Source organism: Pipra filicauda, unplaced genomic scaffold (assembly GCF_003945595.2).
Source record: "Pipra filicauda isolate LSUMZ 115617 unplaced genomic scaffold, ASM394559v2 scaffold213_size2393758_pilon, whole genome shotgun sequence".
Taxonomy (NCBI): domain Eukaryota; kingdom Metazoa; phylum Chordata; class Aves; order Passeriformes; family Pipridae; genus Pipra; species Pipra filicauda.
The window spans coordinates 2,067,299-2,090,896 of NW_024104325.1; the positions used below are offsets into that span (position 1 = coordinate 2,067,299).

General features: G+C 39.2%; 1 protein-coding gene across 3 annotated transcripts in view; it reads left to right on the forward strand.

The window, feature by feature from the left end:
• Positions 1–23,598, forward strand: part of SORCS1 (sortilin related VPS10 domain containing receptor 1) — a 268,559-nt gene that overhangs the window by 48,458 nt on the left and 196,503 nt on the right. The window lies entirely within an intron of this gene.

Genomic DNA, 23,598 nt, shown 5'->3' on the forward strand with positions numbered 1-23,598 from the left:
ACCTGTATTCAGAAATCAGGTACTGAAGTCAGATGGGGTTCTTGGAAGGGAAGACCTGGAAGAAGAGCTCTATTTTTAAACATTCAGCCTTGACCTGTGTAAGGGGCTATCTCAAAGTACTTTGGTAGTGGAAATGAAGATGGGTGCAAGATTGGATGCAGCTGGCAAAGGTCACCCCAGATCCTCAGGATGAGGGATAATCTGCTGGCTGGGATGCTGAACCACCAAGGAAAAGAGCTGTTATAGGAGGATCAGGCACTTGAATTAGAGAATCAATCAGTAGTTGGTAACTGGCCATGGTAGACACCTGGCAATATCACTGTATACAGCTGTGACCCCCTTGCATGTGGATATGCAGAGATGGACCCCTACAGTATCTATACTGGAGACAGTTACATGGTTTTGTGTGAAAAGCAGGAGTTTCAACAGAAATCTGAATTCAAGTGCAAAGTCTTTCCTTATTACCTTTTCCCTTATTACCTAGCTTGCATTTTCTTTGTAGGTATTGCAGGTTTCGATTCCTGTTGTGCCCATGACAAACTTGGAGAAGAGTTTGTTTCCTTTTTGAAACAGCACTGCTCAAACCTGTCCTAGACGGGATTAGGATTATTTATTGATTCCCTGGGATAGTTTTAAGCATCTGAAATGATTTTCCTTTTTTTTTTTTTTTAATAGGGCTAAATTCTCAAGTTTAAAAAGATGTAGTATGGGAGGGGAAAGAGAAACACCAAGAAATGAGCAGGTTTATGTAGTTCAACAAAGCCAAAAGCAGAGAACAGCCCTCCTGACTCCAGATTTGATTCCTTGTCCATTACATCAGTCTACCACTGTGTCTTCCTTACCTAAAAAGTACTGAGACACACACAAGGGACACTTCTCATTTAAAGCAGCCTATTTTAGGGAGAATTCATTGATCAGTTTTGAATCCAGCTGCTCATGGTTCCAGGCAAGCCAGATTGCAGGAGATTGGATCAAGCACTCCTTGCTTCAGTATCTCTGATAGATGGGATACTTAAAGGGGCATGTAGCCTATATATGGTGAAGAGAAGCACTGAACAGAGATGCTGCTAAAAACCTAAAAGCTGTCTCTGAAACCCCATCTTTTTTTACTGCATAATTAAGCACTATTGCTGACACATCCTCCCTCATGATTCCCTTTAAGTTGGAGCATCTGGCCGGGTGTTGCACAAGAGCCCAGTTTTCTTCTCCCTATACAACGGAGTTTTGATTAATTAATCATTGCTTCTGTTTGAATAATACATTAAAGATGCACTTGAATGTTCTAGGAAAAAAGTAAAATAAAAAAAAACACTACACAAAAGGAAATACTGCTCTGGCTTGTGAGATGATGTGCTCTTTTCAAATGGCAAGACTGTTGTAAATCTGTTACTGGTCAGTATGTATTTCTTTTCCTGCTTGTTTATTTTTGTGTCCATTTGATTTGGTGACAGTCACAAAAATTTGAAATTTTAACACAATATGAAAGAGTGATGCAGTTAGGATGAATATACTTTTTGAGTCAGTGCTTTGCTATACTTAAAAAAAAGAAATAGAAAGAATTATTGAACTTTGATATTGTTGGCTGCTGTCCATTTTTATTTGTGACTTCACAATAGCAGCTTCATGCAGATATGATCACAACAAGTTGAGTAACTGTCCTCCTAAAAGTCCTGCTGTGGTTTCAGAAGTGCAGGGTTTGTGTTTGTTCAGCGCTGAACCTGCTGCTTTACAGCACCTATTGCTGCTCCTGGGTTTGTGTAGGGACCTTAATCCTACTCCTTGCATGTCCTCCCCAGTCTGGAAGCAGTGAGACGAGGTTCTAAAGCACCGAGAACAACTGCTTTGTATCCAAAGGCCAGCCTTTCCTGGTGCTGTGCTTTTCTCCCTAGTGTCTATCTATTGTCAGAATCTCCAAAGGTGTACATCACCCAGCAGTTGCTGTCATCCTGCACGCAGTCTTTAATGTTGTGGATGCTCACTTCTTGAAAAACCGCATGTCAGCTCCTGGCCTGAGATTATTTAAAAATACCAAGGGTTGGCCAAAGCTTGTCTTTATGTAATTTGAGCTTTCTGAAGTTGCTCAGTGTTTTCTGTGGAAAGGCAGAGAAGCAGCACGATGACGTTGGATCTGGCATGTTCTGTGTGTCTGGTGAATACAACTCTCCACAATCCTGTTCCGTTGACACTTTTAAAAAAAGTCCTATTAACACTGACAAAAGAGATAGCATGGTGCTGAGTGTTGAAATTGGAGCTAGTGCCTCAGTTATTCTTATTGCTGAAGAGCTGGGGTGTGGGAAGAGCTCACTGAAAAAATCCTAGCTATACACAGCTAAGGTGTCTTCTGTACCTCATCTCAAGAGACTGAGTGCTCCCTTCTCCCTAAGAGGACCGTGGGGAAATCAAGACTTGATGCAAAATTAATGTCACTGTTTCTATGTGTCTCAAGTGGTGATAGCAGTATGATACAGGATGCATCTACAGGCTTATTTTGGATCTGCCTTCCTAGGTGACTAAGCAGGAGAGCTCTCCAGTCCTTGTAGAGACCCACCCCTGCCGTCAGATGTAACACTTGGCTGAAAGCTAACAAAGTGAAACAGAAATAACTGCTGAGATCTCACTAAGTGGAGTGGAGGCACTGCTGGATTTTACCCTCAGAGGCTCTTGTGAGAGCTTTCCTCCCCCTCTGCCCCCTTTAATCCATTTTCAAGCCTAGCAATGCCTCATGTTTACCCAGCAGGCCCACATGAAAAGGTCAGTTCTATTTCTTTGACCTTTTTCATCTCAGTAAACATTGGCAGCTGGAAGTCCTTGCTGTAGACATGTCAGCTGCAGTGAAATGGTGTTCCAGGTAATGATATGCATACAGAACATCTCTGACCTCTGATGTTGTTTGCCCATCAACATAGTAGTCTTCCCAAAGTTTTAGTCCCTGTGAAAGCATTTGCCTCAAGGAATTTGTGGTGGGTTTTCTTTTCCTTTCCCCTTGGCATTGTTTGGGTATTCCACTTTTTTTGAGTTGAGATATTAAATATTCATAATCTAAAATCTGCAGGTGTGCTGGTTAACACTAGTGTGTAGCCATGGGTTTTATTCCTGATGTGTTAGTACCTGTTTGTTAGGATAGGAGGAAAATCTTTTCCTGACAATTTCTTCCTTAACTTTTTCTCTGAATTGGGAGACTGTGTCTAGGACCTGGATGAACTAGTGTTTTGGTGAGGATGAAGAGGACGGAAAAGAACAACAAGGTACCCCCATAAACCTGGATTGTGATCTTATACCCAGCATCCACCAGAACCAGGCTGAAATTAATACCACATCTGTGGTAGTACAGAGGCAGTGTGAGCACCATCAGTAGCAGAGCTTTGTCCTGCTTAAGTTTGAGAAGCTGGGCTCTGTCATCTCTGGTCCAGCCTTGGACCCTCTTTCTAAAACAAAAGTTAAACTACTACCTGTCTCTCCAATGCCAACCTTAATCTGTGGCCATGTATTACCATCAGTCACTGCTGCAAATCCTGTAGTTGCATCAGCTGGGATGCTCATGGGAAGTGCTTAAGAGCAAGTTGTCGTGTAGTGTTCAAATTATAAGTGCTTCTAGGTGGAGAGATAGCTACACAATTCCTGTTAGACAAGTGATGTTTTTCTACACATCCTGTGCAAAGCTCCTTTACTACCTTTGATTTCTGATGAACACGAGTATCTTTGCTGACTGAATTATATCCAGCATTCTATTTACAGAGTGTTTTTCACCTTCTGGAATATAGTAGAGAGTTTGTTTTGATAAATTTTGATGAAATTTTGACAAATTGTATAGCTAGATTAGTACCACAGAAAACATAGGACTGTATTTGAGTGAAAGTCTGCTCTGTATCAAAATAATGATCTGTCACAAAACTTTCAAAAAGCACAATAACTGTAAAAATAATTTCTGGGTAATGATAGGAACACTACTGTGTACTCTGTAAGTCCTTTTGTCCCTTGTTAATACCTCATTTTGATTGTTGCATTTTTAATATTTGGATTAGGACATTGACATGCTCTGATCGTTTCTGTTGAATGTGTGAACATCTGGTTTTTGTTGTGGTTTAGTGTTGTTTGCTGTTGGCTAGAGATGAAAGGAGAGATCAAATGGTTTGAAGTTGACTTTTTTTGTTTTTCAAAGTTGCCTTTGTTCATAAGCAGCAACCTAGGAACTGAGCAGCAATTCTAATTGTGGCTGACAAGCAGTGACGGGAAGGAGGAAAATGTGAGTGATGATATATTAGCTGTGCTAGCTCAGCAGTGAGCGAAAAAAATCTTACAATTGCTCCTTAAAATTGTCCATGCTTTACCTAATGGAGAGATGAGTTTGCAAAAAGAAGGTACTTTTTTATGCATTGAACAATCTTGAGTATGCCATGTGCAGATTTGAGATCTGCTGCTTGCCCAGAAACTGAAAAGTATTTGGCACCTGCAACCTGGTGACCTGGTAGCGAGGACATGGGCTCCCTGACCTGTGCCAGCTTGAAGTGGTACACAGTGAAACCCCTGTGCCTATGGATTATTGAAACTGGAACAGAAGCCAACACCCTTTTAACAGGTCACGGTTGGTAGGCTTAGTCTCTTGTCCCTCCTCTCTATTTTGAATATTTTAAGATTTCATATGGCAACTTGATGGTTATTACCTTATGCCATCAAACAGTAATGTCAAGAGAGGGTTGTTCCACCCTGTGTATTTAACGATATATGATATATGAATATTGTTTCATGCGATTGTATGCATCTGGCTAAAAGTTTCTTTAAGCAGTTCCCACATCTCTCATGTTTGTTGGAGGGACTGTGCTGTCAGCTCTGGAGAATGGAGAGACCAGTCTCTGCTACACTTGCTCTGGACAAATACCTTTTTAAATTAAAACACCTGTTCTGTGTTTAAAGTTAGACAAGAAAAAACTATTCTACTGTAAAAGCTAGTGCCTGAGCCCTTGCTGGACAGAGAGGAGATGGTGCAACTTGCAAAGCATGAGCCAGAAAATGTCTTAAATGTTTTTGTAAAGATTTTCCCCTCTAAGAGTGCCTCTCTTACCATTGTTTGGAAAAAGTGTCAGGATGTCCAAGTTAAAGTCCTGAAGCTTAAGTTAATTTCCAAGAGATGAAGCCTACCCTTAGTGAACAGCAACCTTCCTGAACATAAAATAATTTTAATTAATAACTAGACTGAAGGAGATGAGATGGTAAGCCCACCAACTCCCTAAGTCTTGAAGCTGGGATTTGGTGCCAGAGTTGTGCACGATGCATGGTGTCTGCACACTCCACTACCAGTCACTCCTCAGCAAGGAGGTGGCTTCTGTGGTCTGTTTACTAACAGTCACGCTGGTCTCAGGGTTGGGGTTTTTTCCTTCTTATGCTTATGGAGATTCTGACTTAACATTGAATAATGTGTGCTTGTTTCAGCTTACTAAGGAAATTCTTAGCACTAAGCTTATATGCAGTCTAGTGTTCACAAAAACCATCTTTGCTCTCTGCATGTGTCATTGCACCACCCTGCTGAAGTGACACAGTGTAATGTTGCTGCTAAAAGAGATACAAGAACACTATGTTCCTGATGCAGCAAGCAGAGAACCTAGGGGAAGAACTGGATAAACATGCTGGTAATGTTACGTAGGGATGAATTTTGTCTGCTTAGACCCTGTTAAAACAAAGAGAAGAATTTGCAGAGGCAAATAGCAGTTATCTCAGTGGGACCGTGGCCAGGGCATCAGGATTAATATTAATGAAAAATGCAGTAGGATGGATCTTTAGTGCTTCTTGGGATTAGGACATTGGTTTGGTTTTATATCTGATCTGAAAGGTAACAATTCCTGAAGCACAAAACAAGATTGTTTGGTTCAAATATCAGATGAAAAAATACTGCCCTGTTATTTTGTAGCTAAAAAATTCTGTTGGCTGTCCTTACACTGCAGAGTGCTGGAAGGAAATGCTAAGTGAAGTAGTGCCATACTTTTTGAAATGTTTTAATCCCAGATGGTATCTGGATATATATGGTGCCTTTGCTCTATTCTGGTCTTGCAGTTGCACTGTGTTTTTATGGCATGTTTCCTATGGACATGTTTCTAAATATTTTAATATGTCTAAGCCTGGTCACACTTGCACTTGCAGATGTGCAGTTCATGGGTGTCTATGCCCAGTGGCTGAGGTGAAGACTTTTCCATATCATCATTGTAAAACTGAATTTGCTCTTATAATCCACAGCTTAGAGATGTATCCGTTACATTGCACTGGCATATACTGGAATCATGCTATTTGCCAGTTTGCAGCCTTCTGTGGGGAAAAAACCAGCTTGTGAGCAGCTTCCCTATTTTCACACAGGGAAGTTCCCACTTAATTCCTTAAGGTTATGGGTAGAAGAGCCTCAGCTTCTCTCAGAATTGGACTGCAAACCTTGTCGATTGAAAGCTTCCTTGGACTTGATCAATTAATTTGTAACCACTCTAGGCATGAATATAAATGTTGCTCACCTGGTTAGCCTGTTTTATAGCACTTCAAAAGCCTTGATAAAACTGGTCAATGCAATAAATACCTAATAAGCGTGGAACCTCCTTCCTCAGCAAATAAATAAATAAAGCATAGCACAAACTCTAGGTAATGCTTTCAGTCAATCAGCATAAATCCTTCTTTGGCTGCAGAAATGAAGCCTGAGATGTTAAAATGGAGTGGTTTTGGATGTGCTACATTGGTTATAATCTTTCTTTCTCCCCCACAGTAATAAGGACAAGCGCAAGTGAGTTTTCTCTTCAGTTTAAATGCAGTTTGCTGAAAGTTTCATATCCTCTTCTAGTCTGTAGTACTTGCAGCATTGCTGTTTTAATATTTTAAAGGACTGTGGTCTGCTGGTACTGAGTTTACTGGATTATATTGCTTTTACAAGGTACAGTCATTGGTGGATAGGTTGAGACTCAAAAAAGAAGCCTTTTATTTTCTGGTGGTCCTGTTGCCATTCCTTAACTCTCACACTCCCACAACCACTTAGACAATGCACTTGTTGGTACTAGCAGGTTTATTTTTGGAATGCATATTTAGAGGCATAATATACCAAAGTGTCATAACAGCAGAGGATGCTGTCTTGATAACTGCTGTAGGAAAATATTCAAGAGAATGCTGGAGCTCATAATGAAGAGGATACTTTAATGTTCATCGTCCCTCTGATCTCTTCTTAATATGGTGAGGAAAGACCATTATGGTTCAGGTAATCTAGAAGGAATAAAGGGTTCTCAGCATGGTTCATGGTGGTTCATGATCCACACTACCTTTGGTTCCTTGTATTGGCCTTTCCTGGGCATTGCACTATGCATTGATGCATTTTATTCTTTCATAGCAGCTCAGGCTTATGGATGATTTATTGAAATCCTGTGCATGTTACAATGACACCACAAAAAAAAAAATGACTGTGACCATTCCTGCTGGTCATCTGAAAGATCTGATGAAATGATCTAGGACTCTTGCAGTGAGAATAAAAGTACTTATTTTTAAACAGTGATTTATATCCCATGCTTGGTTTGATTCTATTTCTCTAAACAGTAGCACTGTAACACACTGGCTCAGTCCTGTGACAACAACAAAAATGGGGAAGATTTTAGACAAATCTCTTTCGGGTTAGAGTGTAGCCTCAGCCTGTTCCCCTGCAGCCACCTATACACTCAAGAGTGGCACAGGCAGCAGTAAAAAATCTGCCTTTCTGCTGAATGTGATTGAATCAGATCTTTGTGAAAGCAATGAAGTCATCCCCTGTTATTTTTTGTTGCCTAATAATGACTGTGAACCACTTGTTTTTCATAAGCACAGAGTTTGGCCCTTTTCTCTCTTCTTCAGATTGTACTGAAAATTTTTTTCTAACATCCTGCTTCCTCTGCTGAACTTAGCATAAATTAACAATTTCTTTTCTCAAACAAGTCCTTTTTCAGATATAGGAACATCTTAAAGATACCAGGTATTGGCTTGAGTTTTACTCAGCATCATAATATATGACATATGAATGTCAAATTCTCCAAATCTTCTTAGAACCTATGTGTAATTTCAGTAGTAAAATTGAAAGACTTTTTTTATGGCAGCTTTTAGGTTGTTCCGTGACTAATCCAACCTTCTGCAATATGACAAATTAAAAAAATGAAGCAGCACACTTCCAAGTAAAGCTGGAAGAAAATACTCATCTTTTCTTGGCTTTTTCTACCAAGAATGGTTTTTAATCTGGCAACTCCCATTGTTTCTCAAATTCATTAGTTTCAACAAATTATTATAAATCTCTGCACACCAGCAAAACAAAAAGTTCTGTCTCTAAAACTGAAAAAAAAAAATTAAGACTTGAATGCTGGCAGGGAATTGAATTGTTTCAGGTGGGCAAATTAATTTTTTTCTACAAACTTTCTGCCTCAGTAAAATACATGAAAAACAAGAGGGGGGATGTCACTGGGTTTTGTATTGACACAAGTATAAGTTTATAAAAATGTTTTTGCATACATGTTCACATGTTCATAACTGTCTAGAATATCTAGTAATTTTGTAGGTCAAGCATATCTGCCTCTAAGAAAATGGTTCATGTGTAGGTTGGCTTGGGTTATTCATTGCACTGAAATCAGTAGTAGGAAAAATATCCGGGAAGGTTGTTTGGGTTTTGTTTGTTTGATTTTGTTTAGTTTGTGCTTTGCCCTTTTCCTGGGAAACCATCCTGGTTAATGCCCGCCCTTAGATGGGATGAAACAAGTGCAAAAATGTTCTTTAGCTTACAGAGAACATAAAGGGAAAATAAAAACCTGTCACATAGGTTGTAGTCTAATGCTGAAGTTGATTTTATTTACAGTACAACAGCTGTTCTCTCTTCTGGCAAAAGTGTACCTTTAGGCAAGCTTTCCTGTAGCTGCTTGTCTGGGTGCAAAGACTGTCATTGTTTGTCCTGACTGTTCTGATACTATCTTAAACAGGGTTTGAAATTACCTTCCCAATCCTTAAGACAACAGTGCAAACAGAAAACTTAGTTTTTAAAGCATTTATTTTTATGCATTTTATGCAAAACTAAACTTTTTGTTTAGTTTTGTGTCAGTCTGACAAACACCTGGGATATTTGAGTATGTTTCCCTGTTGCATAACACATCTTTCTGGCTATTAATATTATGACATCTATTATCTCTGTAATAAATTTCAAAGTAGTGCATGTAATAAAAAAAGCAGTCTTTTTTTCATCTTTAATAAATGTAAAAGTAGTGCCCAAATTCATTATGTAGGCAATGGCTTTTTTAGGACTTGGCCACCATCAGAGACATACATCCTTCCCGACCTGGTTGTCCCGTGTCAGTGGTACATTTAAAATTTGCAAGAATTAATCTTCTGGATTCACATAAGCCACCTCTGTTGAAGGCCACCATCTGCTAGGTAGGGACTGGATGCCCAGGGCAGTTCTTCCTTGAAGGGAAGACTTTTTAGTCAAAAGGACTGTTCTATTCAAGATTTTCTGAAGATTTTCTTGAAGTGTTCTAGCTAGACTTTGAAAACTCCTTTCCCAAAGCCAAGGCTAATATGTTAGGAGTTGAGTTTGGTCTCCATCTGTGATAGATGAAGGAAAAGCAAACCAGAAACTTGTGACTTGTACCCATTCTCTGAGGTCTGTCAGCAGACAATTTTGAGGGAATATCAATATCAAGGAAAGGAATGTTTTGAAGGCTTGGTTGTTTTTTTTTGGTTTTTTTTTTTTTTTGGCCAGCGCATGGAAGACATGACAGGAAGAGGAGAACAGGTCTCAGTCTCATGCTCCTGGAGGATTCTGGCAGAGGTGGAGTCCTGAAATATGTGCCTTATCTGAATTCTCTGGCATGTATTCAGAGATGTTTACAGATATTTTCTTCTAATAAACAAGCAGGTCACCACAAGATTTTCTGGTCAGCCCTTGCAAGCTGATATCCAGCAGCCCAGCATAGGCAACTATCCTGACAACAGCAAAGCAGGGCTGCTCCTGCAGTAGAAGGAACTGAAATCTTAGTAAACACATGGGGAGAATTTGCATCAGAGGTTTGAAGAATTGAACTTACTGGGGGCAGAATAAGTAAGAAAAAGGCCAAGCTAATGAAAACCTCGCTGATGGTGGCCCACACACAGTCTGATGTCTGACAGTAGGCAGTAAGGGTGCCAGCACTATGACACCTACTGAAAGAGTTAATGAGCTGTGGGATTTCTTGCTGAGGGATGAGATGATAATTTAAGGACTTGCATACCTGTGAAGCTCGCACTAATAAGTCAGGTTTGATTCACCATTCCAGTTTTTGATGATGTCTTTGGAAAAGGCTGTCATACAGGTTCTTTGGAGGGAGCATAATATTTTATGACTTACAACACCTGCAGTCCTCTCATGGAATGAGTTCCCAGGAGATCCTAATCATATAAAGCTAATATTGCTTAGCTGGTGATAATATCATGCTGCCAAGCTGAGTTACATGGATTGCTGTGGCAAATGCCTGGCTGATTAATTTTAATTCAATGCAAATAGAAATAGTGTCAAGGATATACTGTGTGAATAAGAGATATCTTTACATGTGAAGGCATTAGTGGCAGGCTGATGAGCTGAGATGGTGTGACCACCACAGTCTTCGGTCACGTTATTGCTGAGGTAATGAAATGAAGAGGAAAAGTAGTGATACAAGAGTACGACATGAGGTTCCTGAGGCTGATGGAAAAAACTTGGTGGCAGTCAGTACTGCAGGCTCTGCCTTCCTCCAGTGATTCTGGAGAGCACTGTGGGCAGTTTTTATCCTGGTACCACCCAGCCCAGTAAAAGAAAGTTTAGACTTTCTACTTTAGTCGGTGAGGGAGTTGAGGCAGGCTGAAGGGGAGGACTGCTGTGAAAGGAGCAGGGTAGGAAGCATGGCATGGAACTAGGTGATCTTTAAGGTCTCTTCCAACTCAAACTATTCTGTGTGTTTATAGGAGTTAATTCTCCTACTGAATTAACCTATCATCAAACTTATTTCCTGTAATCCTGGGGTACAGAGAAAAACAATTAGCTGCAGGTTTATGTTGCTGATAAAATCAACTAAAAAACTGCTTCTATTCCCATAGCAAGGAAGTTAGGCTTGTTTATGATTTACCTTGTTACCCCCTCCCCTTGAAAAGAAAAAAAACAAATATATATGTAAATTAAGTGAATCTCTTAAGCTTCTGTCAAGTTGCCAGTTCAAACCCACTTACTGTGAGCAGATCTCTCTTTATCATCAGAACCTGGTTGCTCATTTTGGACTCAGTCCACAAACTTTGCTTTTTGCCTTTCAGGCTATACATATACAGTTAATCATCTTATAGCCAATAAACGACTCCAAGTTGCAGCAGGTCATTAGATTTTTTTTTTTTTTTTTTTTTAGTAGATCGTTACTCTTTTTCTCCAGAGCATTCTGAGGAAGAAACTCTGATGTGAATATTCATGAGAATACTAAAACTAGGCAAGTGAGAAGATGGACGTGTTATTTATGTTTGAGAAAGAAACTGTAGCCTTGCTTTCATCGTATTGACTTCTGGTAATTTACATACCGGACTTGAAAGAATTTAATTATGTGGGTTATATGAAGAAAAGGATGGCTTGTTGGCTAGAGTTATGAGCGCTGTGTTCTGTGCTGTACACCTTGTTTGACCTGGGAAAATCATTCTCCTTTATTTTTTCCACTTGTGCTAAATGGGAATAGTAATTACCCACTTCACAGAGGAGGGCATGTGGCTGAAATTAATTAATGTTTATTATGTACTTGGTTTTCCTGAGGTTTGTAGTTGTGTTGCTGAGTACAGTTATTTCTCGGTTTTGGCTTGTGTGTGTGCATGTGGTGTACAAAGGTTGCCTCCAGCAGAAAGGGTAGTAAAATACAGTCTTAAGAGTAACATTTCTTGGCACTTATATAAATGTCATTAATTGCTAAAGATTTTAAAGCAAGAATGAAGCTGGTACTGGCTTTGCTACTGAAATGTAACTGCTCTGTGGAAAGCAAGAAGGTAAATAACAAGGCAGAAGGCTTATGGTGTTTTTTAATGGGAGCAGTAAAAATACTGGAACTCAAGGATAGGCGTTGGAGAAAAGAATTCTTTAGGACGCTTGAATGTAGCTCACCTGAAACCTTGTGGACTTGGGAAAAATCTCATCACCTGATTGACCTCAGTGGTAAATTCTGGGAAGAAAGTGAAATCCTGACTGAGCCTCAAATACTTATTTTACAGTATGGTAGTAAGTAGAAGGTGTTATAAATCGTATCAATAGACATGCTAAAATCATATCAATAGATATAGAAAAAATACTTAACACATATCTTGGTGTAATGGTCGGAGGATTTTTTTTTGCTGGATTTCTGTATGATCTATAGTTTCTATCAATTACATAAATCCAGCCAAACCTAGTAAAATCTCCAGCCTTCTGAATGTTTGCTAGAAAGTGATGTTATGCAAGTCTGCTCAAGTGCAAGATCTTGGTGAAGAACATATTGCAATGAATGAGTTGCTCTACGATGTGGAACAAAAATTCTCAGTGTGAGGGGCCCACTGACAGCAAACCTGCAGATGCAGGTGTGCATTGCAACCAGCAATACTGAGGTTTAGCAGCAGGTCGAGTTAAGCAGAGGCTTAATGCAAGAGAAATTGCCCTTGGAATTAAGCATATTTTTATGCTTAATTGTTAGATTGGGATAGTATCAAGGAGATGTTCATTGTAAAGGATGTTCTTAAGTGCTTTGCTGAATCCAGGCCATAATGGCCAGGATCTTCACCTTTCTTTGATATGATGGGTAGCATTTAATGGGTGAGTTACTCTGCTTGAAACACTGAGCTTTTGAGCCAGCCTTAACTGTGACACGGACTTTCAGATGGATACTCTAGCTTTTTCCAGAGTCCCTTTGATGCTGTCAGTGAATCCTGAGTAATTCATCGATCCAAGGAGGGGTCCAGAGAACTCTTGTTTTCTCATCTTGGAGTGGGTTTTTATTTTGTAATAACTTCTCCCAAAATTTTGGCTCTGATTAGCAGTGTGTCTGCATTTTAATAAATGATCTTAAAGAGCTCCCTTCCGTCTTCCCCCAGCACTTAATTACAATGTGTAAATATGCACACAGCCCTATTACTGATGTTAATCCCAATGCTGATAAAGCTGGATAGGAGAGAATAGAAATGAATTGGAATAAGGATAAGCACAGGTCTTTCATTAGCCCCACTAAAAGTAATCACAGATCTCTTGCTGGTAATATACATCTTCCAGATAGAGTACTAATTACTTCTGGCAGTGCTGTGCTACATCTCAGAGATAGCTGTATTGTAATCCTGCAGTGATCTAATGCTTTCACGTACCAGTTGCTGCTTTTCCCTCTCACTCTCCTGGATAATGTGACCTTACAGTCTTTGAACATTCAAACTGCACCTTGTAGTGTCAAGGCTGAGGAAATCTGACAAAGTGTTTTATTTGTTTGTCATGTTTTGATTAGTCTCTTTTTTTTTTCCCCACTCAAAGTTTTCCTCCAACGTTTGCCATAAAGAAAGTTGTGCAGAATTCAGGGAAATAAGCTTGTACATTACATGTGCCCAGGGTAATGTTTTATGCAGCATCCCGTGTGTTTACAAATGTGTCACTGACAGATAAATCTACTGCATCTTTCTGCTCCAGGAACCTGAAGTGCTTCCACATAAGTTTTGTGTTCTCTATTTATTATGGGCAGTCTTTTCAGACTGTGGTTCCTAAAATGGTGAAGTCCCACAGTTGGAATCAGAATCTCATCCTCTGAGTTCTTTTTAAGGGATACTAAATTCCATAAATGAAACCTGTTATGTACTTCTAATTAGTACATAAAATTCTGATTGAAATGATCGAGAAAGTTACTGGGACATGGCCCATGAGGACATATGGAATTTTTCTGGGTTTTTGGTGCTTTGGTTTTGGGGGGTGTGTTTATTTTTGTGTTTGTTTGGGTTTTTTTTTCCGAGGCAGTGGGAGTTTTACCTAGCAGTGCAGCTGCATGGATAACTGATGTTTTTGTTTAGTCATCTTAAAGGCAAACAACAGGGAGAAGAGCATTTTATGGGTTGACTGAGAAAGGACATTAGGGACATTAAAAGACTGCAATGTCCTTCCCTCAAAATGTTTGCTATCCAGTTAAATTCTTCTGTTTGAATTGGACCATGAGACTCAGCATGAAGTATTCATCATCAACATGTTAATTAGCAAAACTGCAGGAGCTTTCAAACCGAAGAACTAATTTTTATTACAAAAACCATTCAATATATACCATTTACATGGAATTCCTCCTGCATTTTTGGTACTTTATTGAACCCAAAAAGAGGAAACAGTTCACATGAAAATGGCTAAATGACATAAATTCTCGTCACTGCATGTTTGGCCCAAAAAACACTGTCAGTGACAAATTGACCAGCTTGTACTGATGGTCCAGTTCAGAGTCCTTTAAAACACATCTCAGGAGCACTAGGTTAGAAATGCCAGTGGTAACGAGGTGAGCAAGTGTAGCTGTGTGGTGTTATCATCCTGGTACTATGTGGTTGTCTCATCCCCTCACCCCCAGCTGGTCACCTTCACACCACATCAGTTTCTGACTAAGGAGATATTGTGAACTTTGAGAATCTGAATGGTCCTTTTGGCTTTGAGCATATTGTGTTGTGTGATGTGCCAAATCAGCAGAGTTTTGCCACTTTCCTCCTGGGGAATGCTTGAGATCATGTCATTTATCCTTCTCAAGATGTTAGTTCCTTCCTCTGCTGCTAGTTATGCTGTTACTGAGAAATGCTGTCATTTAGAGTAACATATTTTTGCCTGCAGACTAAAGTCCTTTCTGCGAGATTGTGTGAATGGTTTCTGTAAGTACTTGAATGTGCAGATGAAGAACGTTGCCAGAACAGGAGGCTGAAGAGTATGTGCTGAGATGTGTGTGAAAATCTCCCAGAGATTGACAAGGTCTGGACATAAGTGGCCCATTCATACATACAGCTTAATAAAAGTTTTTGAAATAAATACTGCTCATGAATTGATGGCCCAGCTTGACGCTGTATTGGGGGAAATAGCATTTTATTTATAAACAATTTAATTTAATTTATAAGCAATTTTTTTTTCTATGTCCTTGACCTGTTTTGCCTTTCTTCCTGTGTGATGTGGTCTTGCGTGGTTGCATTAGGTTCTCACTGTTTTCTGGACCTGTTTTCCTTTTCTGGCTGAAATAAAAAACTTACTTGTGATTTCCTGAAAGCACAGCAGGGCTTGTTGTATGACTGCTCCTTGGGCACAGCATCACACTGAGACTTGGCTGCTTGCTTTAAATAAAATAGTGCCTAATATTTTATTCTTGCTCCAAATAAAAACAAACAATCTAAAGGAATTTGTGTCTAGTTTGTAAACAGTTTACTTCAGTTACAGTTTATAACATCATTTACAAACCATGCACACTGGAATGCAATTTGGTGAATTATTAAAGACATCAGTCTTATTCTGTGATAAACATGAACCTGTAAGTATCAAGAACTGAAAAACTAAATCATAAAAGATGATTTATCTTTTAACTAATACCAAAAATTTAATACCACATATTGTCCATGCAGTTGGTTTCTGTAGAGTGGTTGCAGAGTCTCAGTCCAGAGGAAATATTTCTGAAATTGTATAAGATTTTAAACTAACTTATTTACATGGCGCTATATTAAAATTTCTGGAAATGGTCTATTTTAATTCTTATGCAAAACTTCTGGACTTTTTGGATGAAGCACTTACAAACTGTTGCTTCTCTTCTGACAAGGGCAACAATAATAACATCAGTAGGTAAGGTGTGAGGTTGCAAAGAAACAGATGTGCAGAAAATAAAGAACTGGTTACTAGGAGACACCTGTTTAGCAGCACTGTGTAACTACAGAAATGTTTCTAGTGTGAGACCTGTAAATGATTTATCTGTGATGCAGAAGGGGTTGGAACATCTGGTCTGAGATTTGCAGTTCACAGTGAAGCTTCTGGGCTTGTTCCATGGGCACATCAGTTACACCTGGTGACTAAGGGCAGTTAGATAATGTTTTACCTTGCACTATGGTGTCTAAAATAAAACTGGGAGCAGATGGCAGATGCATGTCTGCCTTGTAAGCAGGGGGCTGACTAGGCAACTCTATGGTATCGCCTCCTGCATTTTTTCATGGCAGGCAGCACCACTTCCACACACCTTTTACATGAAATAGCTAAAGATTATAGGAGACTTCCTACTGCTCAGTGCGTGTAAAACTGCAGCTCATGAAGTAGAGCCCCAGCTAAGCACCGCTAATGTGCACATGAAAACTTATTTGGCCATAAAGATGTACAGACATGTCTGTCTTTCTTCAAAACTATTAAGTACAAGTCCTCTTCTGAGAGCCATAGGTTTGTGTTTTAACAACTGCATTTCAAACTAAGGATTCAGCAGAATGTCCCACAAGAGACTCACAATGCCTTGGTGGCTAATGGAAATAATTAATATTATCCATCTTAATGTGCAAATGATGAGGCTCAGGTAATGACTGCATCCTATTTAGAGAGGATGACACAAAATGGGAATTGAAATGCAAGCTTATGGTGCTGGCAATTGATTTCATATTGCTGATTTTTAGACTATATGACTGCCTAAAAATGGCATTCTTGTGTTAATCTAATGATGAATGATGCTGCAGCTCTGAAGATAACTTGCTTCCTGCAGTCAGCTCTGTTCTCAAAACTTGCTTGTGGAAGAGGGGCTCTGGCACTGCTATATAGATTCTGAGGTGATTTCAGTCTAAATCAGGGTGAAAAATTACTTTTGATATCTGATTCTGGGGCTGTGGTAAGTCTTGTGTCTACTTTACAAGCCAAGAATTAATAAATGTCAGTGTTCTAGCCAGTGAAAATATCATGGCATGAAACACAAAGAAACAGTCCACAAATACAGTTTAATTTTCTGTTTGATGTTGCTGCCTCCTGTTTTCCTTGAACACCAGCACTTAGCAGCTCTTCATCTTGCTTTATCTTTTGCACGATGCTTGAAGAGTTCAAAGTCACCTAGGAGATGTGATATGCCAAGTTCTTACTTTATATTTTTACTTTTGGGCATCTCCATCCTTCTGTTTACAGATACCTAAACCTATATTCCTTTAAAAAAGGGAGATAGGAAGGACTGTTTGGTTAGATTTTCTTTTTCTTTTCAAAACAGATTTCTGAGACCTCATTCCTTCATTCCCTGAGAAAGACAGAGAACAGCTGCCAATAGAAGGTGACTCATAAGTACAAATGACAAGCTTGCAGAAGCTCGATTTGGACAGAATAAAAAATTACTTGGTCTTACATTCAGAATGAAAGGTGAACCTATTTTTTTCATGTACCTTCCTTTATTTCTTTAGCACCCTGCATAAAAACAGATTATTTGTCCTGCAAGTAGAAAGCAAAGGGGAATAGCATCATTTCCTGATTTAACACGTTAGGGTAAGGTGGAAAACCTCGGTTCTCCAGTCACAAATGTTTTCAGTTGCGTAATTCGCTAGTGAGAATGAGGGACTGAAATCCTGCTAAGGACTGGATCTCTGTTACTGTGGTGGCTGGAGTAATTCATGCTACCTTGGAACAGATGAGTGTTTGAAATGGTAAGAATTAGACAGCTACAGGAGAGCTTATGGTGAACCCCTTGCTGTGGGGGATTTTGCTGTGTGTTTTCCTATTTTGTTGGTTTGGGGTTTTATCTGGAGGGAGAGGAGGGAAGGATATAATAGTTCTAAAGAAAGTGGATAAGTGGAAAAAACAGCTGTTTGGAGATTTTTTTTTAATCTGTTGAATAATTCAATTTGATTTTCTTTGGGAATAGTGAATGAGACCGTGCCTTTTTAATGTAAAAATAGACAAGTTAAGTTGAGATTGAACAGTGTACTTGAAGGGAGTTTGGATTGCTTATTTCTATTCTAGCTAAATCATCAGCATTTAAAAGCAATTTAAGAACTTGAAGTTATAATAGCCTATTTACTTAGGAAGAAAAAAATAAAAAAGAAATTAAATATGACATTTTGTTTAGTAAGTAGAAAGTATTTTATTTAATTGCAGAGCAGTTGCCATCAATCTAGAGACTGCTGATCGTGTACTCACATAAATGAGGCTGTAAGTCTGTGCTAATAGTCCTTTGCATGTGTAGGTATATTTATATATTGTGCATGTAAGGTACTCTCTAAACACATATGGCTATGTTGACAACACAGGGATTTGCACTGCTATGATGGGAGTAGCCTTGCTGTCCCTTAACCAAGTCAGATCAATACACCTGTTCAGGGCTTCCTTGGGGACCTCTGTCCATGCAGGGTCACATCACAGGTCTGTATAGGCAGTCAACCATAAAGATAAACATATCTGACACTCTGTATTAGATCTTAAGATAAACTGAGAAAAAGAATGGGTTTTTTTCACTGCTATTTTTTCTGTGAAAATTCAGAAGATATAAATGTCATGATTTGCACCCAAAAAACTAACAAGTTGTTGGTTTGGAATACCAACACTTGGGTTTTGAAAGCTTTTCTCCTGCATGTTGTATGCATTTGGTGCCTTTTTTTTTTCTATTTTACTATGGAGACTTTTCTTCCTTTTCCTACTCCTTTTACTCTGTCTTCTTTTCTACAAAATAATATAGAAAAGAGTTTTAGAAGTATAAGCATAATGAATAAAATTTTTCTGTTTCCTCTAAGTGGTGAGACTCATTTGATACCAAATACAGATTTTTGTTTCATACTATCTTGACCTTCTGCCCATCCCTTCCAAAAGGGATGTATTAATCAGCTTCACTAGTCATCTAGAATTGAAGCAGTAATTTGCTCCTGTAATAATGCAAAATGCTTGTCACCATGATGCTACCTCCCCTTGCTGTATACACTGCCCTTCTTTTTTTTCCAAAGTACTTAAAGGCAGAAATAAGAATTTTGTTCCTCAGAAAATGAGAAAGAAGTGAATTTGTTATTTAGTAAAACAGCAGTGTCTCTATGAAATGAATGCACACCTCTAGAAAAACCATGGTCTACTACTCTTCTTGCTTACCAGTCTCTCAATATCAGCCACTAAAAGCTTTAGGGTCAGATTAAAAAAAATTAGTAATATTTGGAAGTGCAGATTACTGTATAAACAACATGCTCATGCAGTGCCGTGTCTAATTTGTGTGTGGGATTAGTGTAATTGCCACTGCAAGCCAGGTAATTGGGTGTGAAAATGATAACCATGATTTCCTCAACTGCACAAGCTGCAATGAAAACAACTTGTGCTTTATTTACTTAGTGGCCTTTTCCAAACTAGCTTATCCTTTGGTGCAGGTGAACTTGGTGGGACCGATCACTCTTTGCTGTGGCAATATGCAGTTTCAGAAGTCCAAGGATAGTGAAGACAGTGGGTCTCGGAAAGACAACTGAGTATCAGAGAAGTTACTTCCTCAATAATCAGTACCATTAAACCAGGAGCTGCACTATTCCCTCCTGACTTTTTTTGCACACATCCTCACAATTAAGCGAAAAAGGTATTTTCTTGAGTAACGCCAGCTTGTTTAACTTCTCACCTGTGAACGATATTGGTATTTAAACATTTCTCTTTGAATGAAAATGAAGACAAACATCAGTGTGTTGCAATTCTCTTACCTGGCAGTTCCTACGGGAACTGATTCTCTGGGGAGGAGCACAGCATTGGTTGGGATAGGCACTGGGTGCAGCTCTACAGATTTACTTGTGGCAATCTAAAACAAAATTCAGCATCAGGCTGCTGCTCATGCCATCCCATGTTCCCAGCACTGCTGCATCCAACTGGGCTGAGCTGTGCTTTGTGCAGCTCATGGTAAGGACTACATTCACTTAGTGCCTTTCTCTTCACCAGGGTAGAGTTTCTTGTCATTGTGCTGTTTGACATGAGCTATCGCTTTGCTCTGCATAAAGACGAAGGAAGGAATAGGAAAAACTGTGAGGAAACAAACAACAAAAAACTCTTTGGTTCTGACTCCAGGTTGTCTGCCTTTTCCTAATGAGGTTGGTATTGGTGAACCAGGGTTACTGCCTCTTCATCTGTTTCCTCTCTTTGTGGTGATATTTGCGGCCCCTTTTCAAACTCTGCTAGAAATTTAACATGGAGATAACACTACATAACGTATTTTCTCTGTGAAGGAAATTAAGCCAAAGGACTATCATTCTTTCTTGGAGAAACAATGTGACATTTTTCTTTTTTTCAGCCTGGTTTTGCTTTAATCATCTTCTAAAATGCTTAACATTCTTTTTTCTATTGAAGAAGAAACTGAATTAAAAAGGATAAGACAGTTTTTACGGAAAGATTTTACTGGTTTAATGACATGTCAGTTGGTTTCAGCTGAGTAGTCTTTAATCTTTAGATGCATTTGTACAGTGATAAACCCTCTTAAAATGATAGGAAGCTCATTACTTGGAACTGAATTTTGTTTTGGGTTGTCACAACTAAATCTGTAGAGCAGATGCCTTTTCAGACTGGCTGTAACTTACCACAGAAAAAGGAGAAGCCATTGCGTGGTGATGCTGTGTCTTGGTATTACATCTTCACTATTCAAAAGAAATCATAATGACAGTTTCTAGGTTTATGAGACTCTTTCCAGATGAAAGGTGTATATGCTTGACTCTGCTTTGTGAGATTTTTTTTTTTAGTCATAGTTTCTAAATTTTTAACAAAAATTGGAAAGCAAGTTTTTGGTATTTCATAAAATTACATGTAAGCCCCTCCTGTAGTTAGGTACATCTTTAATAAAGCAAATATTGCAAGTCCAGTGATAAAACTGAGGAAGCTTTTTCACGGTGAAGGTAACGTGCAGTGTTGCTTCCCCAGTCACCCTCCACTGTCAGGTGTGGGTTTTGTTAGCATGGTGCAAATAGCATCAGTGTTGTCCTTTGCAAATTATGAAGGAGCTGTCATTAGTTTTCCTGACAAATTTAATTTTATGAAGTTCAGTCCTAACAGAATTTCCTTCTCTGTTTCATTTTCGGGGGTGGCCTTCAAATGTATGCATGAAACTTTCTCTGCAGTAGAAAAAGAATAAGGGAGAGCCCTTGGAGAGCTGAGCTTCCTGCAGTTTATAAACTCTTTTTGGGAGGCTTCTGAGATTAGTGCAGTGGGGGCAAGAGCTGTAGCCCTTGCTTATGTCATTTTTCATTTGGGTTTTCCCAGCTGTGTGTCTTTCCTAGTGAGGCAAATCTTTCAGTGAAGGAAGTTGGAGGCAATAATTCATGATGTTCTGCTGCTTTCTGCTGGCTAAAGATCTGCTCCTCAAAGTGCACTATCCCAGCTGTAGGAATTTTTCAGAATGTCTTGTCTTCCCTGAATGTTTCCCAAACTGATGGAAATTGTTGGTGCTCCACTGGAAACAACTAGAGTACTACCAGTTTGTTTCCTGCCTCTTTAATCTCTTTGGGGAATATACACTGCTAGTGGTGCTTACGTTACACCACTGAGATACTTTATTAATGGCAAGCCAAAGATAAAGGCTAATAATCTGCTTTCTTTAGTGATCTGTATGGAACAAGCAGCTGAGGATAAAGGTGGTAGGAGACATGATGAGAATGTTTTTCTTACATAAGACCTATTCATTCAGTTGCTTGTGTAGCTTAAAGGCAGAAATAGGGAAATATCAGTCTCCTCAAGGACAGGTGTTGAGCAAGCAGAAGAGGTGGTGGGGAAAATATTGTGCTTCCCTGGAGGCACACATGTCAAACGTAAAACATAAGTCAAAGGGAATGGAATATAAAGCTTCATTTCATACCTGTCTTGACAAATGGCTGACTGTAAGTGTAAGACAAATTTAGTAGATGGGTCAGTGAACTGGTGACAGGGCTGAAAATTTCTGCTAGAAATAATTCAGGATGATTCTCTGCTATAACGAATCCATGCTATTTCTCTAGTATGTTTTGGGGGTAATGGCTTGCAGGTGAGACAGGTATGGAAGCGCTGTCCAGCTTTGGGGCAAAATTCAGATCTCTGAAACCCCTACTTAGTCAAGGCCAAGGGCAGATTGGTTTGCTATAGGAGGAAGCTTAATAAAGATGAGTGAAAAGATCACTGGACTAGAATTTGGGAATGCAATGCTGAAAAATCAGAAATGTCCACTGGGGAGAGATGCTTATTTTTGGCTGCAGGTTGGCACTCAGAAACAAAGTGTTTCTTTTGTAGACAAGGAATACCTGAGGGTAGAGAAATACTTTTCAAGCTGTTGAGTGCTTCTGAAATTAAATCTCTAAACCAATGCTCTGGTGCTCCCAGGTTATCTGTGACTTGCCAGAGCTTCAAGTGTTTGGATCCCTTGTCAGATTTTAAGGGATGGTTCTTGCCCATACAGTATGTATCTGTAGGATGTTATTTATGTAATGTTAGCATGCTGTGGAAGAATACCCTGAAATCACCTGTGGAAGAAATCCTGAAACCACAAATTTTCAGTCTAAAATATTTGTATTAGAGTCTGAAATTCTGAGAAGAACTTAAAATGTGTTTCCTCCAGCTTTCACTGTTGAATTGATACAGTTAATGAAACAATACATTTCTCTGCAGTCTATTGAGAGGAATAGGCCATATTTCTATGCTATACACTTCAGTCAGGGTGGATAGTTTTGTTGATAAGCACTAATAAAATTTTTTTTCAAGTTATAGGAATTTTGAAAATGACAGTCGGTACACTGCTGTTCATTTTTAATAAAGGGTATATGGCAAAACCATCAGGGAAATTGGGATGTGTGGGCTAGTTCAGGGGTTAAGATGTTTCCAATAACACAACCCTCCCTGCACCTGTTTGTTAGCATGATTTTGTTTAATGTAAGAGCTGAGGGGGTTGACCCAAAGCATAGCTAAGAGAGATTGAAAGAAGTGATTGAGAAATACACAAAGGAGCTTGCAGTTTTTGTGGTTTTTTTTTTTAGTTATCAGAGATATTCTCACTAGAGGAAATGACCAAACAAGAGTTCTTTCTTATAATGTCTGAAGTCTAAAGAACATCTGATTCCACAGGATCATTTTAATCATCGTTGTTGCACCTGGATGCAACAGTCATCCATGTGTGACAGTCTAGCACTGGTTGAATTTTATAAAAAATGGTCAGTGATTTGGGTGTTGCAATTCTGGTAATGGGCTTCCACCCTGTAGCCTTTTGTCCTTTGTTTTGCCCTTGCTAAGAGAGGAAGTCAGGAACTGACTTGACTTTTCACTCCCAAAAGACCACACAAAAATCTTAAACTTAAGTGGTTTATATATAGCAAAATGAGAATATCTCCCCCTACATCTCACTTGGCAGTGAATGAGGAGGAAAAGGAGGAGAAATGAAGATGAAGGTCGCCGGTCACTTGGGACTACCGTGCCTCTCCTACACTTTCTGCCAAAGCCTGCGGGATGTAGGCAGAAGGCAGCTTAGTTTTGATATCCTTCAGATAACAGGATCTTAGTCACACATCTTAGTAGGTTAACAAGGTTTTTGTGTGTTGGGTTGTAATACGCTTTGACTTTCCCCTCCTTTGGAGATAGCTTCTTGATAAAATATGTGCCAGGGGAACGAGGAGATGTGAGGTGCAAGTTGTGAGGTCCTGCCCATTAGCTTTAAGAGATGAAACCGCTGCAGCACATAA